At 35.7% G+C, this 19,867-nt stretch overlaps 1 long non-coding RNA gene across 1 annotated transcript in view; it reads left to right on the top strand.

Moving 5' to 3' along the window:
• LOC118353001 (uncharacterized) overlaps positions 1-19,867 on the top strand; it is a 52,767-nt gene that overhangs the window by 14,594 nt on the left and 18,306 nt on the right. The gene's annotated exons all lie outside the window — the stretch shown is intronic.

The raw sequence follows: 19,867 nt of genomic DNA, 5'->3' as shown, positions 1-19,867 counted from the left end.
TCATCATCATCCTAGAATTCTTTGTTAGTTTTTCTCCTTCCTGAGCTCTGGTAGTAATGGCCTCCCAATTATCAGTTCTTGGTCTATTCACTTGGTCTTTGTTCACTAGGTTTTTCTTAAGAAAATCACCCACTCACTTAGCTGTCTTACATAATGATATTCAGATGTAACTCTCTAGCCCAACTACTTGCTAAGGCTTCGGTTTTATATTTCCATCTGCTCCTATGATCTTTACTCGAGTAGAATACCCTGCCATCATTGCCAGCTGGACATGCACACTGACCTAGATTCTCCTCCAAACTATGCTGTTTACTTTCTTTACCACCCCTCCCTAACCTGGCTATCTTCACCTCACCCCTATTCTTTCTCTAGCAAGAGACAGGAGTCCTTGTTTTTCTTAAATTCATCCCTTCATCTTTGCTATGGTCATTCTTCTTGTTCAAATATTCATTGCTTTACCATTAAATCAATTCAATTGCCTTTTAGTGGAACATTGGCTTTCTGTTACATCCAACCTGAATTCGACAGGTTACATTGCTATAGGAATTATTTTGAATGTCTTTTTTTTTTTTTTTTTTGCTTGCTTATTCCAGAGCCTACAGATACCTTAATGCCATCTATATTACATTGAAGTTTATCCATAGTTTTTATGTCACTAATGTCTGAAACGTTTATCTATCCCAACTTTTTTTTTTTAATTACTCTGTATAAACATTTAGTTTCAGTAAGTCTTGGCCCTCCTGGATCACTCCAAAATCATGCTGGTTGACTATTAATTCTAGACTGGTTCATGATTCAACTTGTTATTTGAAAATTCTCCCACATATTCTCTTAATCTATCTATTTTTTGTGTTCATTCAAGACTCATCTTAATTTCCATTGTTTTGCATAGCTTTTCCTTGATAGTCTGGCTATTTTTACCTCTGTTTTTTTTATTATCATATCTTTTTCTGTACTACATATGTTCTTTTATATGTTCTCTATTATAGTATCCTCTAGGCCAAGTTCCTTTTTTATTCTAGGCCAAGTCCTTATATGACCTTTATAAGGTATATTTTTTATTACCTGAAAACATTATCAATTATCATTCCTTCTCTGTAATTCCCACTGCCAATACCAGAATTTATGTCCTTCTCATGATTTATCTTTGGACAATAATGTCCAGGATGGATCAGAGGGAAAATAGATACTATGTCATTGTTAAAAACTGTCCATAGCAACAGTGTCCTTCACAGTGGCCTTTAATTGGTTTAGTAAAGATCTCTTGTGGTTGTGAACCCTAGATCTTTATTTATTGTCCTCCAAGAACTTAAAATAACCTTCCCAACATACTCAAGTCTGAAGATTCTGTTCTTCAAAATTATCTGTCAGCAGGATTTTCTAGGTATTTTTGTTTAATCCTTAGTCTCTACTTATGGGATATTGGTCTTTCATGATTTTCTTAGTTACACTTGCTTAGGGTCTCAAGCTCTTGACTCAGGATTAATATAATTGCCTCATAATTAATACATTGCCTGATTTCCTGTAATATCCCACCCCAGGTCTTCTTGAGTGGAACTGTAGTGTAGTAAAGCACATTTTTGGGTTGTCTTGAAGCATTTCCAATTCTTCCTGGTTTCATAACTGTTTGATTATCTGCCTTTGGCTTCCTATTATATCATGAACAACTCGGAGGCTATGCATGCATCATCCCTGTATCTCCACAGAAGATAGTGATGTATTGTTCAAATGACAAACACTGAATATTTTCTACAAATTAATTAGATAAGCTTTTATTTATATGCAGTATTCAGCTAAAATTGTATTGTTCCATCATTGGAAAGCATATAATAGCTCAACCTACCATTCACAGTTGCAATAATACCATCTCTTTACAGATGGCCAGGCACTGTATTCAGAACACAATGATAAACATGACAAATTTCCTACTGTTGGAGAGCTCAACATAGTGAAGGAGACAAAGAGGACCACAAGATGATGTTGGAATACATACAAAGATAGATACAAAAAAAAGGGCAGAGAAAAGAGAGACAAGAGAGGAGAGAGGGGGGACAGGTACAATATTATTTTATGATGAATGAGGTCTTAAAAGGAACTCTCCTGCACTATTATGACATATTAGGACATATTAGGAAGGATGATCTAATAATTATTTTTAAAAATCTTCCAAATATCAATTTCATGTTCTCTTTTTTTCTAGCATTAATTTCTCTATGCTTCTATGCCTGTCTCCCCAGGTACATTTTGAAGAAAGAATACTAACTTCTCTCATTTCAATTAGATTTGCTTTTTTTGAACATACAAGAAGCTTTAATTTCATAGTTCACTTGTAATTTCCTTCGTCAACTTCTGAAATTGAAAACATACATGATTACAAGCTTACTTTGTGGCTGCAATTGCAAGGGTGCACATTTTTCAAAAAAAAAAAATCATCTGCCTGGATATGTGTCAAACTTAGAATTAAATCTCTAAATTATAGGCTGCCTATAAATTCCTGTGCTTGTTCATCTCTCTAACTAACACCTTTTGTGTATGGCTTTTTTTTTTTTTCTCTGAATAGAAAGAAAATAGAGTAGATGTGTGAACCTGCTGAATGGAACTGAAGTTCTAAAACTTGCATTTTTAGTTTTATGGATCAGGACCACCAAAATATTTTAGATGTTCATATGAGATCCTTGTTTCCTTCTAGAATGGGTAAATACATAACAAAGTGAAGTTTTGAGAGATGTGTCTAAGAAGCCAGGTGGCCTGGATTTGTATACCAACTCTGCCTCTTGACAATTGTGTGATTCTGTGCAAAACACTTGACCTCTCTGTTTCACCATATAGCTTGCCTGTTTAATAGATTTTTGGAATTAAATAGACAAACAACACTACACCCTCACTCATAGTAATCATTTAATACATTTAAACTATTGTTACTGTATTCCTATTTCAAGTTCCTCTTTACTAGACTTATTATCCATATTTTTGTTATTCAATATATAAATAAGGTAAGCTATAAATAGTTCTATGGGACTTTGTTCTTTCTTCTTGAGAATTAGCTGACTCATTTATAGCAATGACTAAATATTCCACATTTCTCTGAGTAAAATTAGTTTGTTCTTATCTTCCAGAAACTATATTTTGGCCTATTTCCTTTCATTCAATTGGTTAAATAGAATGTGCTTAAAATCTATTAGCTTATATATATTGGAAATTATTATTTATACATTTACACACATTTATTTATTTATTTTTCCTTGTTTGTCCTTCTTGCTGAATTTAAATGAATCACTTGAATAGTTGTAGATGGTCTTCTCTGCATGGTTCATGTAGATCATAATAACCTTTGAATAAATTTAGAAGCGGAAACTAAGTCATACTTAGTCTTGCATAGCAAAGGACAAGCCATGGTTTTGCAAGGCAGAAGCCCTTTGGCACAGACCTGTTAATTCACCAAAGGAAAAAAATTAATGTTCACATTTTCCTTGGTTAGCTCAAAAGTATTTTTTTGAAGTATTGAATTTCTGCCATCACATAAACCTAGACATACATGAAAAAATTTACATTTAATTTAGAATATAATTTGTGAACATGTAAAAAGAATATTTAACTTTTCCCTTTCTGTTATTGCTATCCATTAAGGAAAAAACACCTATCCTATTTCTCCAAAAAAAATATTTTCATCAAGAAAGGTTTAACAAAAATGCTGTAGGATTACAGAATTTTCATGTAATGTGCCAACTCTATGTGTTTTGTAGGCTCAGATGTTTACAGTGTGGTGAGGATGTTAAACCACAACTCATAAAATGAAAGAACTAACGGAAAATCTCACTTGTATATTTTAAACAAGCCAACTGTTTAGACTTACATATTTTAATTCATAAGTCATATCCAGCATCACAGAACTCTGAGCATTGAACATAATTTCAATGAAGAAAATGCAAACTACCTTCCCTTATAGACCTTATTCAGAATTAAAAACAAATCATTATATGCAATTTTCTGTTAGAATTCTAACATAATCATGCCATCCTTGAACTTTATTTCAATAATAATGATATGCGTACTAACCCTAGAACAGATAACAAAGGCCATCCAGCATATCTATCCCTAATATGATATTAAGAGAAAGATGATTGCATGCAAAGAATAAACCTGAAAGATTATATACCAATGTGTTAGTAATATTTTCTCTAAAGAATAAGATAATGATGTTTTTACCTTATGGCTTATATAGTCCAGCATTTCTTAAATGTTTTTAACTTGAACATATGTTACTTTAGAAATTTGGGTGGTGGAGGAAGCAATGCTATTTCTTTTTTTTTCTAAATTTTTATTTATTTTTGATAGTCACACACAGAGAGAGAGAGAAGCAGAGACACAGGCAGGCTCCATGCACCAGGAGCCTGACATGGGATTCGATCCTGGGGTCTCTAGGATTGCACCCTGGGCCAAAAGCAAGAGCCAAACCGCTGTGCCACCCAGGGATCCCAATGCTATTCCTTTTTTTTTTGTTTATTTATGATAGTCACAGAGAGAGAGGCAGAGACACAGGCAGAGGAAGAAGCAGGCTCCATGCACCGAGAGCCCGATGTGGGATTTGATCCTGGGTCTCCAGGATCGCACCCTGGGCCAAAGGCAGGCGCCACCCAGGGATCCCCCAATGCTATTCCTTTTTAAGTGTATTTTATTCTTTCATATCATTGTGGGCTGTGTGTACTTACCAATATAAGTAACATCTGAGAGTACTTAATATCCATTTAAGCCATGAAAGAATCAATTCATCAACAAATAACTTTCAATTAAGCTAGATATGCTCAAAGACAAAAAATCTCAGACTAAATTTAAGCAGATTTTCATCAGTCTTTAAGAACAAATAACATATACACTATTTAATAGTCTCTCAATGAAACTGTAATTTATTTTCTTTTTTTTAAACTACATCTTTTTTTTTTTTAATTTTTATTTATTTATGATAGTCACACAGAGAGAGAGAGAGAGGCAGAGATACAGGTAGAGGGAGAAGCAGGCTCCATGCACCGGGAGCCCGACGTGGGATTCGATCCTGAGTCTCCAGGATCGCGCCCTGGGCCAAAGGCAGGCACTAAACCACTGCGCCACCCAGGGATCCCCTGTAATTTATTTTCAATCAAACATTCCTAGGTTTTGATTTGATGCCTCTTTATTAGGCTCTTATAATTCTATTTAAACTCTTAATACTAGTTGTTAGCTCATCAAATATTAATCCAGCTATTGTCTCAGCTCTTGCTATAATGTTGTGAAGCAAAAATACTTGATAGTAATTACTTGTTCCTGTGTTAGCAAGTAAGCTTGAGCAGCTCTTCTACTCTTTGCTTTCTTTGTTTTGGGATGAGAGGACCACTTTTTTTTTTTTTTTTTTTTTTTTTTTTTTTTAATGAACTTAACAAGTGTGGTTGGAAGTTCCCAAAAGTCTGTGGAAGCAGGATGTTTTTTAAAACCTAGGTCAGAATTGGCCCACGGTACTGACTACAGTGAGGAATTGTATCCCTCTTATGGAGGTGGGTTTGGAGGTAGGGGACAAATTTTGGCAAATAATGATTGCATCTACTCCAGCTGTGTCTACCACCATGCTAGGTGTGAGAGCTATAAATCACACTGTGCCTTGTGATAAGTGTCATAGATTAGAGATATATAAAAAATGGAAAAAGAGTTGAAGAAGTCATTCTTTTGGAGGAGTTGGAAAAATCTTTATAAAGGCCATAATATCAGAACAAGATCTGTAGAAAAATTATGAGCTTGCAAGAAGAAATAAGTGAGAGCATTACAGTCAGAGGGCACAACATATACAAAAAAAAAAAAAAAAAAAAAAAAAAAAACCAAAACATTGGCAATACAGAGTCACAGAAAACATTACTTGATTAACAAAACATGTGCAACATATGGATTGAAAATAGATTGCCAGGGGAAAAGTAGTAGGATTGAGGCTTAGAGATAATTGTAAAAGGTCGTACTATAATGCTAAAACATTTGGAATTTATTTTGTGGGTTATGAGAGGTGTATGAATTACTTTATACTGCATGCCAATCTATCACAAAACACAGTGGCTTAAAACAACAGTTGGCAGCATAGCAAACTAATAAAAATTTTAGTGGCTTGAAACAACACCATTTCTTAGTTAATGATTCTTTGGGTCAGAAATAGGGACTGGGTTCAGGGAGGTGGTTCTTCTAATCTCAGTTGGGCTCAGTCATGTGATGTGGCTATAGTATTATTGGGTAAATAAGAGGCTGCTGTGATTATGGGCCAATTGCAATCTTGTCCTTTGATGGATTAGCCCAGGTTTGTTGATGTGGGAAAGATAGAAAGATCACAGGAAAGTAGGTGGGATTATGTAAGACCTCAAGAGACCTAGATTTGGAAGCTATATTCAATAACTTTGCTTCATTCTATTGGACAAATTGAATCACAAGACCAACACAGGGAAAATAGATTCCAATTGTTGATAGTGAGTGCTTCAAAGTCACATTGTGCATGGAGTGGAAACTGATAAGAATGAAAGATTGTATTCATTTTTGTAATTTACCAAAAGGGAGTTTTGAGTAATTTTATTTGTATAGTGGTTACAAACTGAGTGCTAGATTTATTTCAAATATCTTCACCTAGGTTGTAGGTAAAGAAAATCCTGAAACAAGAGAAAACACAGGATTATAGGAACTGAAAATATTAGAGGATTTCTAAGGAAAGTTATGGGAGATAATAAAATTTTCTTTCCAAGGGACTTTGAAACCCTGGAACACCAAGACAGTCTATTTTTGCTTCTCCCACTGGCCAAGCAGAACACACTCTTGGTTAAAACCAAACAAAAGAAAACCACAAACAAACATCACATGTCACATGCCAACAATATATCAAAGAATAAGTTCAACTAAAAAGTTTTATCTTGAAAATTAAAAAAAAGAATCCCTGTGAATGTCAAAAGGGAATCCAGTATTTATATATGAACCATATTTGGTGTATAATGAGATAGCAGCATAACTTGGAGGCAATATATTAGACTACAGCTAGTAGAAGAATGAACCTGGTTTTGAGACACTAGTAGGAGTGTGAATCCAGTTTTGAGCCTCTTCCTGTTTACTGTTATTTTCTAGAAAAGGAGGGAATCTCAGAGGAAGATCACCAACTGAGACAGAGTGGGTTACAGCACTGCTAAAATCATTCATCCTCAGCAGGCCAGAACTGAGTGTTAAGGGATTGTTTATAAGCGATAAAAGAGGAGAGGCTGGAGATAAAAGGGCATGGAGACTTTGGCCCTTGACATGGCTAGCTTCTCTTCTGAGATTTTTTTTTTTTCTAATGTCAGTGGTGTTACTTCTTTTTATGAAGCTTTTAAGAGATGTATGCTATTTCCAGGTGTCACCTTTGTTTGTTTTGAGTTTTCTCTTAAGTGTACCTGTTTCTTTTCGAAGGGGTCCATGCATCCTGGTGTTTATAGCAGCCTTGGTAAACAGTAGCCAAAAAATGGGAAAAGCACAAATTTCCACTGGCTTATGAACAGATATAGAATATGTGGTGTGTATATGTGCAATGGGATGTTACCCAGGCATCAAAAGAGTGAAATCTTGCAGGTGAGTGGCTCAGTTGGTTAAGCATCCAATTCCTGATTTTGGCTCAGGTCAGGATTTCAGGATTCTGGGATTGAGCCCTGAGTCTGGCACTGCACACTCATCAGGGAATCTTCTTGAGGATGTTCTCTCTCCCTCTCCATCTGCCCCTTCCCGGGCTCACACTCTCTAAAATAAATAAATAAATCTTGAATAAAAAGAAAGAAATCTTGCCATTTGCACTGATGTGGATGGAGCTAGATTGTTTTATGTTGAGTGAAATAAGTCAGTCAGAGAAAGACAAATATACCATATGATTTCATTCATGTGGAACTTAACAAACAAAATGAATTAACATATGAGAAGAGAGAGAGAGAGAGAGAGAGAAACCGTAAGAGACTCTTATCAATAGAGAACAAACTGAGGGTTGATGGCGGGAGGTGGGTGGGGATGGCTAGATGGGTGATGGGCATTAAAGAGGGCACTTGTGATGAGCCCTGGGTATTGTATGTAAGCGATAAATCTGTGAATTCTACTCCTGAAACCAATATTGCACTGTCTTTTAACTAACTGGAATTTAAAAAATTTTAAAGTATATTTGTTTCTATAGTTTTATATAAACTGACCATGTATTAGGCAAGAACATATGCTGATAGTAGCATCCCTCTTTTCAACATAACACTGTATATTGAAAAACAAAGACTTGTAAGTCAAGCTCAGCAGCTATCTTCCACCCTCATGTATCTATTAACACAAATACATAGAAAGAGGGGGGTGCCTGGGTGGCTTACTCAGTTAAGCATCTGCCTTTGGCTCAGATCATGATCCCAGTGTCTTGAGGATTGAGCCCCACATTGGGTTCCCTGCTCAGTGGGAGCCTGCTTCTCTCTCTGCCCCTCCCTCCTGCTCTGTTTTCTCTCACTATGTTTCTCTCTCTCTCTCAAATGAATAAAATCTTATATATATATTATAAAAGAATAAAGGGGAAAGAGTATCCTGAGTGAAAAGAGAACAGTGTAACAAAGATATTTTTGTCTGTATGGAGATTTCAATATATAAAAACACACTTTAAGAAAAGAAGTGTCCTTACTGAAGCCAGGTTACAGAAAAAGATTATAACAGAGGGGCTTCTAAGACCAATCTTTTGAGAGGAACCCTGGTTCTGGAATAGGATAGAACACACATCTGTAATTCATTTTGAGAAAAAAGTATTCCATGTTATAACCAGTGTGTCTTATCTATGGGCCCTTTGAAAAATATAGAAATAATTTGAGAAAAAAAATTTAAAGGCCTACATGCAACGTGTACTAGAGGAATTGTCAGTGGACCAGAGATTTAAAGTTTTTTTTTTAATTTTTTTATTTATGATAGTCAGAGAGAGAGAGAGAGAGAGAGAGAGGCAGAGACACAGGCAGAGGGAGAAGCAGGCTCCATGTACCAGGAGCCCAATGTGGGATTCGATCCCGGGTCTCCAGGATCGCACCCTGGGCCAAAGGCAGGCGCCAAACCACTGAGCCACCCAGGGATCCCCTGGACCAGAGATTTAAATGTAATTTTGGAAAATAGAGAGTTATTGGTGTGTTTTTGATGGAAAAGATGAAGCAGAGAAAAAAGCAGCTTAAACCATGAGTGGGAACATAATACAGGGACTCTTTTTTATGTGGACTTTCGAAGAGACTCTAAGCCCCCAGCTATAATTTATTGTCTATACAGAGACAGATTTAAGGGCACTAGTATACATGACAAATAAACCAGGACTTTCCTGAGCAACAGGGACATATAGTCATACTACTCGAAGAGAGCTCTCTAGCAGAGTACAGAAGTGTGATATCTACAATAATTAGACAATTGATAGTTAAAGACTCCTAGAAGAGCTAGATTCTGGCCTCCTTCTTCTCCTTACCCTAAAAGGAGAGCTCATTGCAATCTTTGCTCTGGCCAAGCTTTGATATCTCTCATTTTCTAATCAATTGGAAGACTTGCTTGAGACAGTTTTCCTTGCTCTCTAATCAAATAGAAGTAGGTATGAATTAATTTTTTTTAATTTTTATTTATTTATGATAGTCACACACACACAGAGAGAGAGAGAGAGAGAGAGGCAGAGACACAGGCAGAGGGAGAAGCAGGCTCCATGCACCGGGAGCCTGACATGGGATTCGATCCTGGGTCTCCAGGATCAGCCCTGGGCCAAAGGCAGGCGCCAAACCGCTGCGCCACCCAGGGATCCCGAAGTAGGTATGAATTAAAGAAAGATGGAATCCCCAATAAGCACAAGTAACTGTGTGTGTGTCTGTTCAGGATGATATTTGGAGAAAGAACCGTGTTGGAAAGTGAATTACTACCGAAGAAATACGAGGAGGATAAAAGTTGTTGATTTTGGGGTATCAGTAAAAATATCACTTCATTTTTCCTTATAAACTAGTAAGAGCTGGACATTTCCACTACCATTCATTAAGAGTTCTTGCATTGGGTTTCTAGGGACTGGGTAGGTGATAGTGTAGCAAGTCCAGAAAGGCAATCTCCCTTGGCAGGCTTGTAGAAAAAGAGGAAAAGAGATACCTCTTTCAAACACTATGTTTCTAAAAATAGTGTCCTGAATTTTGAGGTTCTATATTAAATAATGTAAGTCTCCATTGATATAATCACATTTGATTATTTTACAAATATCCAAGAGGGATCAACCAGATCAAAGAAATAACTGTTATTGGTGGTGGAGTGGATAGGTGGTGGAGTGGATAGGAGCAAGATAGGATGTTGAATTTGAGGCATGTAGTCCCTGCCAGAAGAAAGACCTATAGCAGAGACTGGGTAAGAGCCTTCAGTAAGATGCTGGCACTGTCACAGGATGTATACACTAAGAAGGTGTAAGAAAAGCAACATATTGTATACAATAGGTTTGCCTAGGTCAAGCCTTGTCCCCTCGCTGTCCTTGAAGTTCCATGGGGTTTGGGGTAACTGGGAGGACTGATCATTTTCACAAGAACTTTAGGCCCTAGTCCTTCATTAACAAAAATAGAGTATGAGAAAGACCCCCAACAACCTGCTTGCTACTTCTTCCTGCTTTTAGGATGTGTGAGAAGCTGAATAGGACAGGAAGGTTAATGCAGACAAGCAAGCTTGTGTTTTTTTTTTTTTTTTTTTAAGCTTGTGTTTATGGTTGTGATCACATCCTGGTGCCAGCGAATCTTCCTCTGCTTCACTTGGCTCCTCCATTACCCCTGACTGTGTAGCCCTATCTTCAGAAGTCTTTTACTTTCCTTTCCCTTCCTACCTCTCCTTTCCCCTCACTAGATGTATATTGACTATGCACAGTAAGGCATGTACTCTTATCTTTGATACTAATGAACAGAATAATGGAAAAATAAATTTCAATTATCACAAGTAAGTTGAGTGTTCACTTAGTTCACATGCCTGAGCTACTTGATTTCTATTCATGTGGTGCCCAAAATTAGAAAAATATTAATCCAGAATACCGTGGGAATGAGCAAGAGAAATCTGCCAAGACACATTTTCTCACACATAAGTCACTGAACACACCTGCAACTTCCCATCTTGCATTCAGACCTTGCCATCCCCTTCCCAAGAGCTGTGTTAGCTTTTCCTCTTCCAGTTTTTATTGTTTCAAGATCTCCTTCTCACCTTTAAGCAAACATTTCCACATCCTGCTTAATGAAGACACGCCTTTGGAGATAATAACTGGAAATCATGGTTATTTTGTGTCATCAGTTTTGGTGTTTGATATATCAGCTTATTAAAGTTTGGAACACAATAACAAGGAATAAATGCAATGGGCATTGGTAGTTATATATGAATTTTTAAAGAAAATATTAGATTGATTTGTTCTTTGAGTGTTTTTATAGTCACATGCATAATTGGTGAATTAGACTACACAATTTTTAACTTACAAAGTCATCTTAGTAAAGGACAGTTTGGTCAAATAAGGCAGAGAACAAATAGTTACTGAGTGTGCCAAACAGCACTAGATTCCAAGCTAATTTTTTCTTTTGAAACAAGTTTAATTTACCCCATTTTTTTAAGTTCATAAAAAGAGCATCATAGTTGCTAAGAGACAGAAAACTGGTTTGAATTCAGAAGTCTGCAGTAAGCTCTCAATTTATTGACATCAATATTCTTCAGAGTCAAGCACATACATTACCATTAATTTACTCTTTCTGAATAATCCAAGAATCTTAGAAATCATCAGAAAAGGTGAAATAATAAAAAAGCAAGACCAAAGCCCTCTTAACCATGTCAGTGAAAATATTAATTTCAAACTAAAATTACTTTTATATGATGTTTCCCCATGAGGACAAAATTTATAAAAATGCAATTCTCATGTAAGATTGAATAAATAATGTCTTTTTCAGTTAGATATTTTCCAGAGAGCTACAGAGATGCTGAACTCTATATTGCCCCCATCTCCTGAAGACAAAAAAGGGTTAGCACATGTTCATTAGACAATTCTCAGAGTCTGTTGCTTTTCCCAAGTATGTTTCATTCCCCACTGGAGAATAAACAAGGGGAAAACACCACTTATTTTAATTAAAAAATAAGTCAAAAAAAAAGGTTTTGTAGAAAAGGACGCAAATTAGGCCTAGATTCCTGAAAACATTGACTGAGGGGTTTTAGACTCAGTGTTGCCTTCACCTTTCAAGTATAATGAGGAGTATAATTGAGCTATTCAAGTATAATTGAGCTGTTGAAGCCAATAAAGCCGGTACCCTAAGAATTCATGGAGTGAATTCCACTCCACTCAGCAGGTTTGAAATGTCATCAATATCCATGGAGACAGTGTCTTCCATTTCATTTTCTTGAAATATATCCAATAATTCTGTTAGTCTTGTGCAGTTCTGGAAGTCTTCTTTACTTACAAGAAGTGTCTTTTCAAACCAAGTTTATCCACAATAAAAAACACTACAAAGGAAAAGACTATTGATGGTGATAGTATCTTGGTTTGTCTGAGAGAAGAAAGGTAAATGCACTCTAATACAATAAAACCAAAAACCAAGTATATTGTCGAATCTCTGTGTATTTGTCCTGCCATCAGGATCTCCTTACTTATTATCTCTGTCAACACACACACACACACACACACACACACACACACACACCCCTCTGAATTTAGAATTGGCAAATCTTCCAAAAGTCAACCCTCTTAAATCCTGGAAAAATTTACTCCTATCCATTTACATTAAATCTCAGAGGTCACTTAGGTTTGGGCTGAAGCCAGAAAGGAACTAATTTCCTTTAAGAGAGACCAGTTTAGGGATCTGGGGGAGTTGGCGCCTGGCTGGCTCAGTTGATTAAGCATCTGCCTTAGGTTCAGGTCATGATCTCTGGGTCCTAGGATCAACTTCTGCTACAGGCTTCATGCTCAGTGGGGAGTCTGCTTCTCTCTCTTTCTCTCTCATGATCTCCATCACTCATTCTCTCTCTCTCATAAATAAATAAATAAAATCTTTACAAAATAGAAAAAACAGGATAGAGACAAAGAATGATTGGAAATCAAAAAAGTTTAACTATTTCTCTGAGTTTTAAATTCCTTATCTCCCAGGTGTCATGGTATCGATGTAAATATTAAATAATATATGTAATAAGCCCTTTAGATGATTGTGCAGGATTGTTTTCCAATAGATGTGGCTATATAATTGCTGTCTCTCAAAGTGGGTCTATGAATTTCACATAACCCAACAGAGTATATGGTCTCATTGAAGCCTTCCAGATTGTGAATATTGTACCAATCCTCTTCTGTCCCTTACTTTTCTTTTTATTTCTTTTTATTTTTTTTTATTTTTTATTTTTTATTTTTTATTTTTTTGTCCCTTACTTTTCAATAGACTACAGGAGTGAATTCAGATCACTGTTATATTTACTTTTTTTTTTTGTTTTTCTCTGCCTTTGCATTAAAATTGCATCACCTTTTAGTGGTGTCTGTGTCCCTAACTGTAGTGAGTAATCAAGTCAGAGATGTAGATAAAAGCTCCCTATTCATTTTCCTCTTTATATACAAAGCAATATGCAAAATGGAAGTTTTAACTGAAGCACCAGTTATGGAAGATACTGAGAAACATGTCAGTTATGATTTACTAAGTTTTCAATGATAATACCTGAAAACCAGTTCTGTAATACTTGGGCTCCTCACTCAGAAACCTCTTTCCCAGATTACAGATAATAAAGGATCAAAAGAGTATAGGCAATTTAAGGGTTGGGAGAATGGGGATTTTTGTAAGAAAGATTGCTGTGCTGGGGCTCTCACTGGTCCTTCCTACAAAGGCAAAGGGGGAGGTAGCATGATTGAGACATCACCTCAAGCCTAGTAAGAGGGGCTCCAGCTTGCTGCAGGAAGCTTCACACACATTCTCATCAGTGGGAGACACAAGTTGAATCATGCCTAAAAAAGACCAAGTATTCTTTGCATCAGAGTAGGGAGCTGCCGCTGGGAAGTAACAGTACTTCCAATTGAACAGGCAGGTCAAAGTACATGAATCTTAGGGACTGAGGGTAATACATGCAGAAGGAAAATTAGTATGGGGTTAATGATGCTTATCCAAAAAATAAAAAAAAAAATGATGCTTATCCAAGAAGATAGTCTTGTATAGCCAGAAGATTATAACAGTAAGAGGCTCCCACAGGCAAAAGCTAAAGACAATCATAGTGGCCAGGCAACAGAATGGTATCACTCACATCATGGAAGTTATATTCCAAGGAAACCAACAGGACCCATAGGGACCCTGCAAGAGAAACCACAGCTTTAAATATTTTCTGGGCACAGGATACATGAAGCATGCATGTAATAGTACTAGTCCAGGAGGAACTTTCTTAGCTTCCTTGTTCATCTTCTTCCCTTCAAACCAACCTGAGGGATTAGAAACAGCACCTAGAAGTAGGGTTAAAATTGAATAACAAAGAAAGAGAAGGGGCCATGATTCATTTTTCCGATAACCAGTAGCTCCCCCAAGGCTGGCCTTAGCTGGCAGGAGAATGGGAAGGCAAATTATCTTGAATAGAGATGAAAATACCAGTTAATATATGTGACTTGACACCTTAATTCACTGGACAAATGAGACTATGTTTACAACTTAAAGTGACCAAAGAATTTTTTTACTATCTAAAAATAGCTAGAAATTCACGGGCTCTTCATCAAACATCCATCTAGTAGTAGAGGATAATTTTCCTCTAATGTAGAAGTTTAAAAGGATAGTGGGAGACAAAAATAAATAAGCTCTCTATTACATCTAATGAGTCCTAATGTAGATTATGTATGCACATTTACTCTTCACAGGGTATTAAAAAAATCAGTGATTGGGGAAAAAAAAAAAAAACCTTTCATGTTAACCAAATAGTAAGGTAGATATAGATAGATAGATGATAGATAGATGATAGATAGATAGATAGAGGATAGATGATAGAGTAAGAATACATGCATATACACATATGACTAGCAGAGGGTCTACCTAAACATTCAAGGCAGCGTATATGTAATGCACAAAGCCTGTTTGTATTTCTCTATTAGCAGGTTCTCTTCATCCCATGGGTAATACATACACCCAATCCTTTGCATAGCTACATGGATTTTTTTTAGAGTTCCACTTGTCCCATCTTGTTACATAAAGTATTTTTTTAAGAGTTTATCAAAACCTCCAATCTATTAATATTGTTACTTTCTTCCATGATTTTCCCATCCCCACTGATTCTTGTCTTGATACCTGAGCCTGGACCTAATCATCGATCATTTTATGTACGCTCTAACCACAGATCTAATTTCTGTCCATCTTACTCCGGAGCCACACCTGCCCTGTTAAACCCTCAAACCCTGATCAATTTCACCATTTGTTTCCGATTTATCAATTCCCTGGAGGCTGAACAATGCTTGGGAATATTTCATCAGCTTGCTGATTGGCATCGTTTCAGGCTATTATTCAACCTCAGCTGCTCCCTCAATATTTCTTGGCAAGTAGTTTCTGCAAAACCTTAATCATATTCTTTGTCAAACCGTGAAAAGTCTACTAGCATCAAACTACCTTCTCATTTTAATAGCTATTCTACTTTTACTTTTCTGGGAAATAGAAAATAGAGGCCTTCATTTATGAATATACCCTTACCAATCTCATATCTTCACCCATTTTTTTAAATTCTTCTCTTTATTGCCTTCTAAAATCAACTTTCTTTGTAAGATACATCATTCTTGAAGTTTTTTCCCCTAATTCATTACTTTCCTTCCTTAAATCAGTGCTTTTCACTTAGGGCAGGGGAAGCAATTTTGCCTCCCAGGAGACAAAGTATACAGACATTTTTGATTGTCATGACATTTTGATTGGCATCTGGTATGGAGAGGCTGGGGATGTTGCTGAACATTAAAAAATGTACAGGCCTGGAAAAAAAAATGTACAGGACAGCCAGTCCTATGACAAGGAATTAACAGGTCCAAGAGGTCGACAGTGCTGATGTCGAGGAATCTTGCCTTAAGCATATGAAGTCCTTAAGACTTATTCCAACAAACAAACACATAAATAAGAGAGATAGCTGGCTGTCCCTGATAATATTTTCTATACAATGCTACCCCAACTCTTTTTTATATTTCCAAATTTGTTAAAAATCATAGTATGCACTTTTATCTTTTCATTTTGTATATATAGGAATATTAAATACTAATTAAAACCTTTTAAAATTTACTAAATATAGCCCCAAGTCCATGTTGTGTAACTACTCATTGATGATACTTGACGTTAGCCAATAGCTCTTTCTGCTTGAAACTCTCTGCTTACTTCCTCATAATACAGTGATAAAAGGCATGGGCTTTAGAACTGAGGCATACTTTTAAAATCCTGGGTCTAAATTTCACTGCCTGGATAACCTGGTCAAGCCATTTAATCTCACTAAACTTCATGTTCCACATCCTACTTCCTTTGGATTCAGATCATATGCTATTTATTTTTATATCTTTTCTCTTCCCAGTCCCTAACACTTCACTTGGCTGATATTGAAGGGTCAGGAAGTTGAAGAAATTAGTGAATATACCACTAGGTATAAATTCTATATTCCTATTCCTGTACTTTCTTTTGACCTCCTTGATCTGTAGTTTCAAACCATGTCCAAGTAGCTCTGAAAGATCACTTTGTTCCACTCTCCCTCCATTTATCCACTTCCTCTGTCAATTTCATAGTATGACACCTTATTGCTCCCAACATGACTTTTATCAGCCATTACAAAATAACTGAACAGATGGCATGTGGCAAAATGGTCTAGATTTATTTTGAGCAACTCCAGAGGACAGAACTAAAACCAGCATTTCAATGTAAGAAAGAAATTACTTCTAAAAGAAAGAAAGAAGAAGAAAGAAGAAAGAAAGAAAGAAAGAAAGAAGAAGAAAGAAAGAAAGAAAGAAAGAAAGAAAGAAAGAAAGAAGAAAGAAAGAAAGAAAGAAAGAAAGGAAAAATTACTCCTAATTAAGCTGTTCAAAATGAAAATGGGAAGTATGAGTTGGTGATCATTCTGTTACAGGAAATAATGAATAAAGGCTAAATGTGAATTTGTTAGCTTAGTAGGCTAGATTGAATAACTGGAAGAAATCAGGATATAATGTCAAGAGCAGTGGACTCAAAGGAATGCAACATTGGTTTAAGATCCATTTACCTTATTAGCTACATTTACCTTGATCAAGTGACTTGATTTCTCTAAATCTCCATTTCCCATCTGTTAAATCTTATGCAATTTATGCTAGATTTTGAATCATTGTACGGGGAAATATTTTGTAATATATAAAGCACTATGTTTTCAAGTTATCGTGACTTTAAGGATTTATTTCCATTCTTGAATTCACTGTTTCAGTGATAAGAGTTATAAATTTTGTAAACAGATGAAAATAGATACTTATCTATATACATATATATCTACATATTCATTTCCATTCTCATGTCTTAATGAAAGAGATGTGGAACACAGAAAATTAGTTGCTTTCTATCAAAAATATAATACAATTAATGAAAATGGCAAATGCTTATTTTTATTACTATGGCACAGTGTATAAATATCAAATTGAAGCATGAAAAAGTCTCTCTTCAAAAAAAGTCTCTCCTCAATTTAGATACTCATTCTCATAATCTGAAATTAACATCATTATTGTTCTAAAGAAACCACTTTGAATTTCAGTCTCTTTTGGATATTTGTAACTTCTTACTCTCTAATATCTTAAATAATTCATTAAAATTCTTACATTTATTTGATGTATTTATAAACATACAATAAGCTTTAAATATTTTTCTAGAAAAAAAATAAGTGTTAAAAAAGCAGACAAGAATCTTAGCCAAGAAAGCACCTTAACAAAAATTCCTTTCTTGCCATTCTAACTATATGCTAAATTACCAAAAAAAAATTTCTTTAGAAATGAAGATTTTTCTCCTGTTTGCTGTTCTTTCCTACTCTGCCCTCCTAGTCTTCCTTACCACATTGCAGGATCCTTTGGCACTGTTCTAGCATAATCTGTTGAGAAAAACAAGAACACGGTTTCTATCTCAAGCTTGAGTTTTCCAGGATCTGCTGTTGCCACATCCCTTCTTGTTTCAGTTAATCACAAGGGTGGGGACACAGGCTATTCTCAACTTCAACAATTATTTCTTTTGCCTCACACCCATGGGACAAGTGTTTATAGATAAAGTGATGATCTGCAGCTCCTTGGATGTGGTTCTCTGACCAGCATTGAGGGAAGAAAATGACAGGGCACAGAGCACTTGGAATCACTTTTTCCTCTATAATGCTTTCAAAAACTAAATATGCATTGGATTTTCATAAGCAGTTTAAAAATGCATCATGGTTTAGCTTTCATTTTGAAAACTAAGCAGGAAACGAGTTTTCCTCAAACTAAAGATATTATTTATTGTTGTCATTGTTCTGGCAGTCCAAGAAAAATCATCAAAATAGTTTATGCATCATGCTCTTTATGAGAAGGATTTTTTTTCAAGTGTTTTAGCCCCCCCATTTGTCATCACTATTGTTGTTATTGTCCATTTAAAAGCACAGATTATTAAATCAATTACCCACAGATTTGATGATACTTGAGTGCATCTCTCTCTCTTGCAGTTTCTATGTGTTGTCTTGAAAATGTACTTTTCTAAACATCTGAATTTGTAAAAGCAGTGTGGATTTAGCCAGTTTGTAAACTTGAACAGATTTTCAAAATCAATTTGAGATGTGTCTTCCTCTTGGGAATTGAAATCAGATTGCTAAATCTGTCCTTTTGCTTTGGTTGTCCTTCTCATTTAATACTTTTTTGCATTGCCTTCCTTTAGAAATCGTTCTGCTTATAGAAGGTATTCTTAAACCCGGGCTCACTTCTTTTGGCATTCCATATTCACGTAGGGTTGATCTTTCCAAATATATATTTTAGCAATTTTCTGCTTTAGGTTCCCATGAAAGCTTCCAGTGATTGAAAACAATGCGTGAATAAAAACACAGTTGTGGGTTATTTTGCATATAGGTTAGACAAAACAAAATTTTTGCCAATAAATCGTTCTCTCAATTTTCATTCTGTTTCGAGGGTAAAAAACATCTAATGTTTAGCCGTCCTTCATAAACACAGCTTATGTTTGTATCATTAAAGCAAACTAACCCCGCTGTGATTAAAATATTGATTAAATGGATCTTGTAAGCTCTCATCATAAGACAAAACATTTTTGGAAAAAAAATTATATTCACAGTAAAAGTTGTTTTAAAACAAGAAGTAGAAGACCATGTATTGAAATGGACATGAAACCTAAGTATATTAAGAGAAAATGACTCAGATTGACAAAAATTAATAATGTCAGAAGTTAAATGCTTTATTTAGGGGTACCTGGATGGCTCAGAGGGTTAAGCATCTGCTTTGGGCTCAGGTCATGATCTCAGTTCCTGGCATCAAGCCCACTTAGGACTCCCAGCTCAGTGGGGAGCCTGCTTCTTTCTCTCCTTCTATCTCTCCACCCTGCTCATGAGAGATCACATGAGTTCTCTCTCTCAAATAAATAAAATCTTTAAACAAAAAAGTTAAATGATTTATTTATAATATGAAAGAAAATGATAATGCTTCGCTTTAGGGAACAACCAGAAGTCTTTGCCTCTTTACCTTCATTTACCTTGCACCAGTACCTGATGCACTTCCATGCTGCCATTCCAGTCTTGCTGTTTTGGCTATTTTGGAATAAAGTGAGAAATCTTGGGAATATAAATTAACCTTGGCCAATGATTACATCTTTAGATTTTAGGGAACTTATTTTCTACTTGTAAACCTACAATCTGTACAATTAAGAATAAATTAGTATGTTGG

This window comes from Canis lupus, chromosome 31, assembly GCF_003254725.2.
Source record: "Canis lupus dingo isolate Sandy chromosome 31, ASM325472v2, whole genome shotgun sequence".
Lineage (NCBI taxonomy): Eukaryota > Metazoa > Chordata > Mammalia > Carnivora > Canidae > Canis > Canis lupus.
Note: the sequence above shows the minus strand (reverse complement) of the source record. Positions and strands in the feature narration are given on the sequence as shown.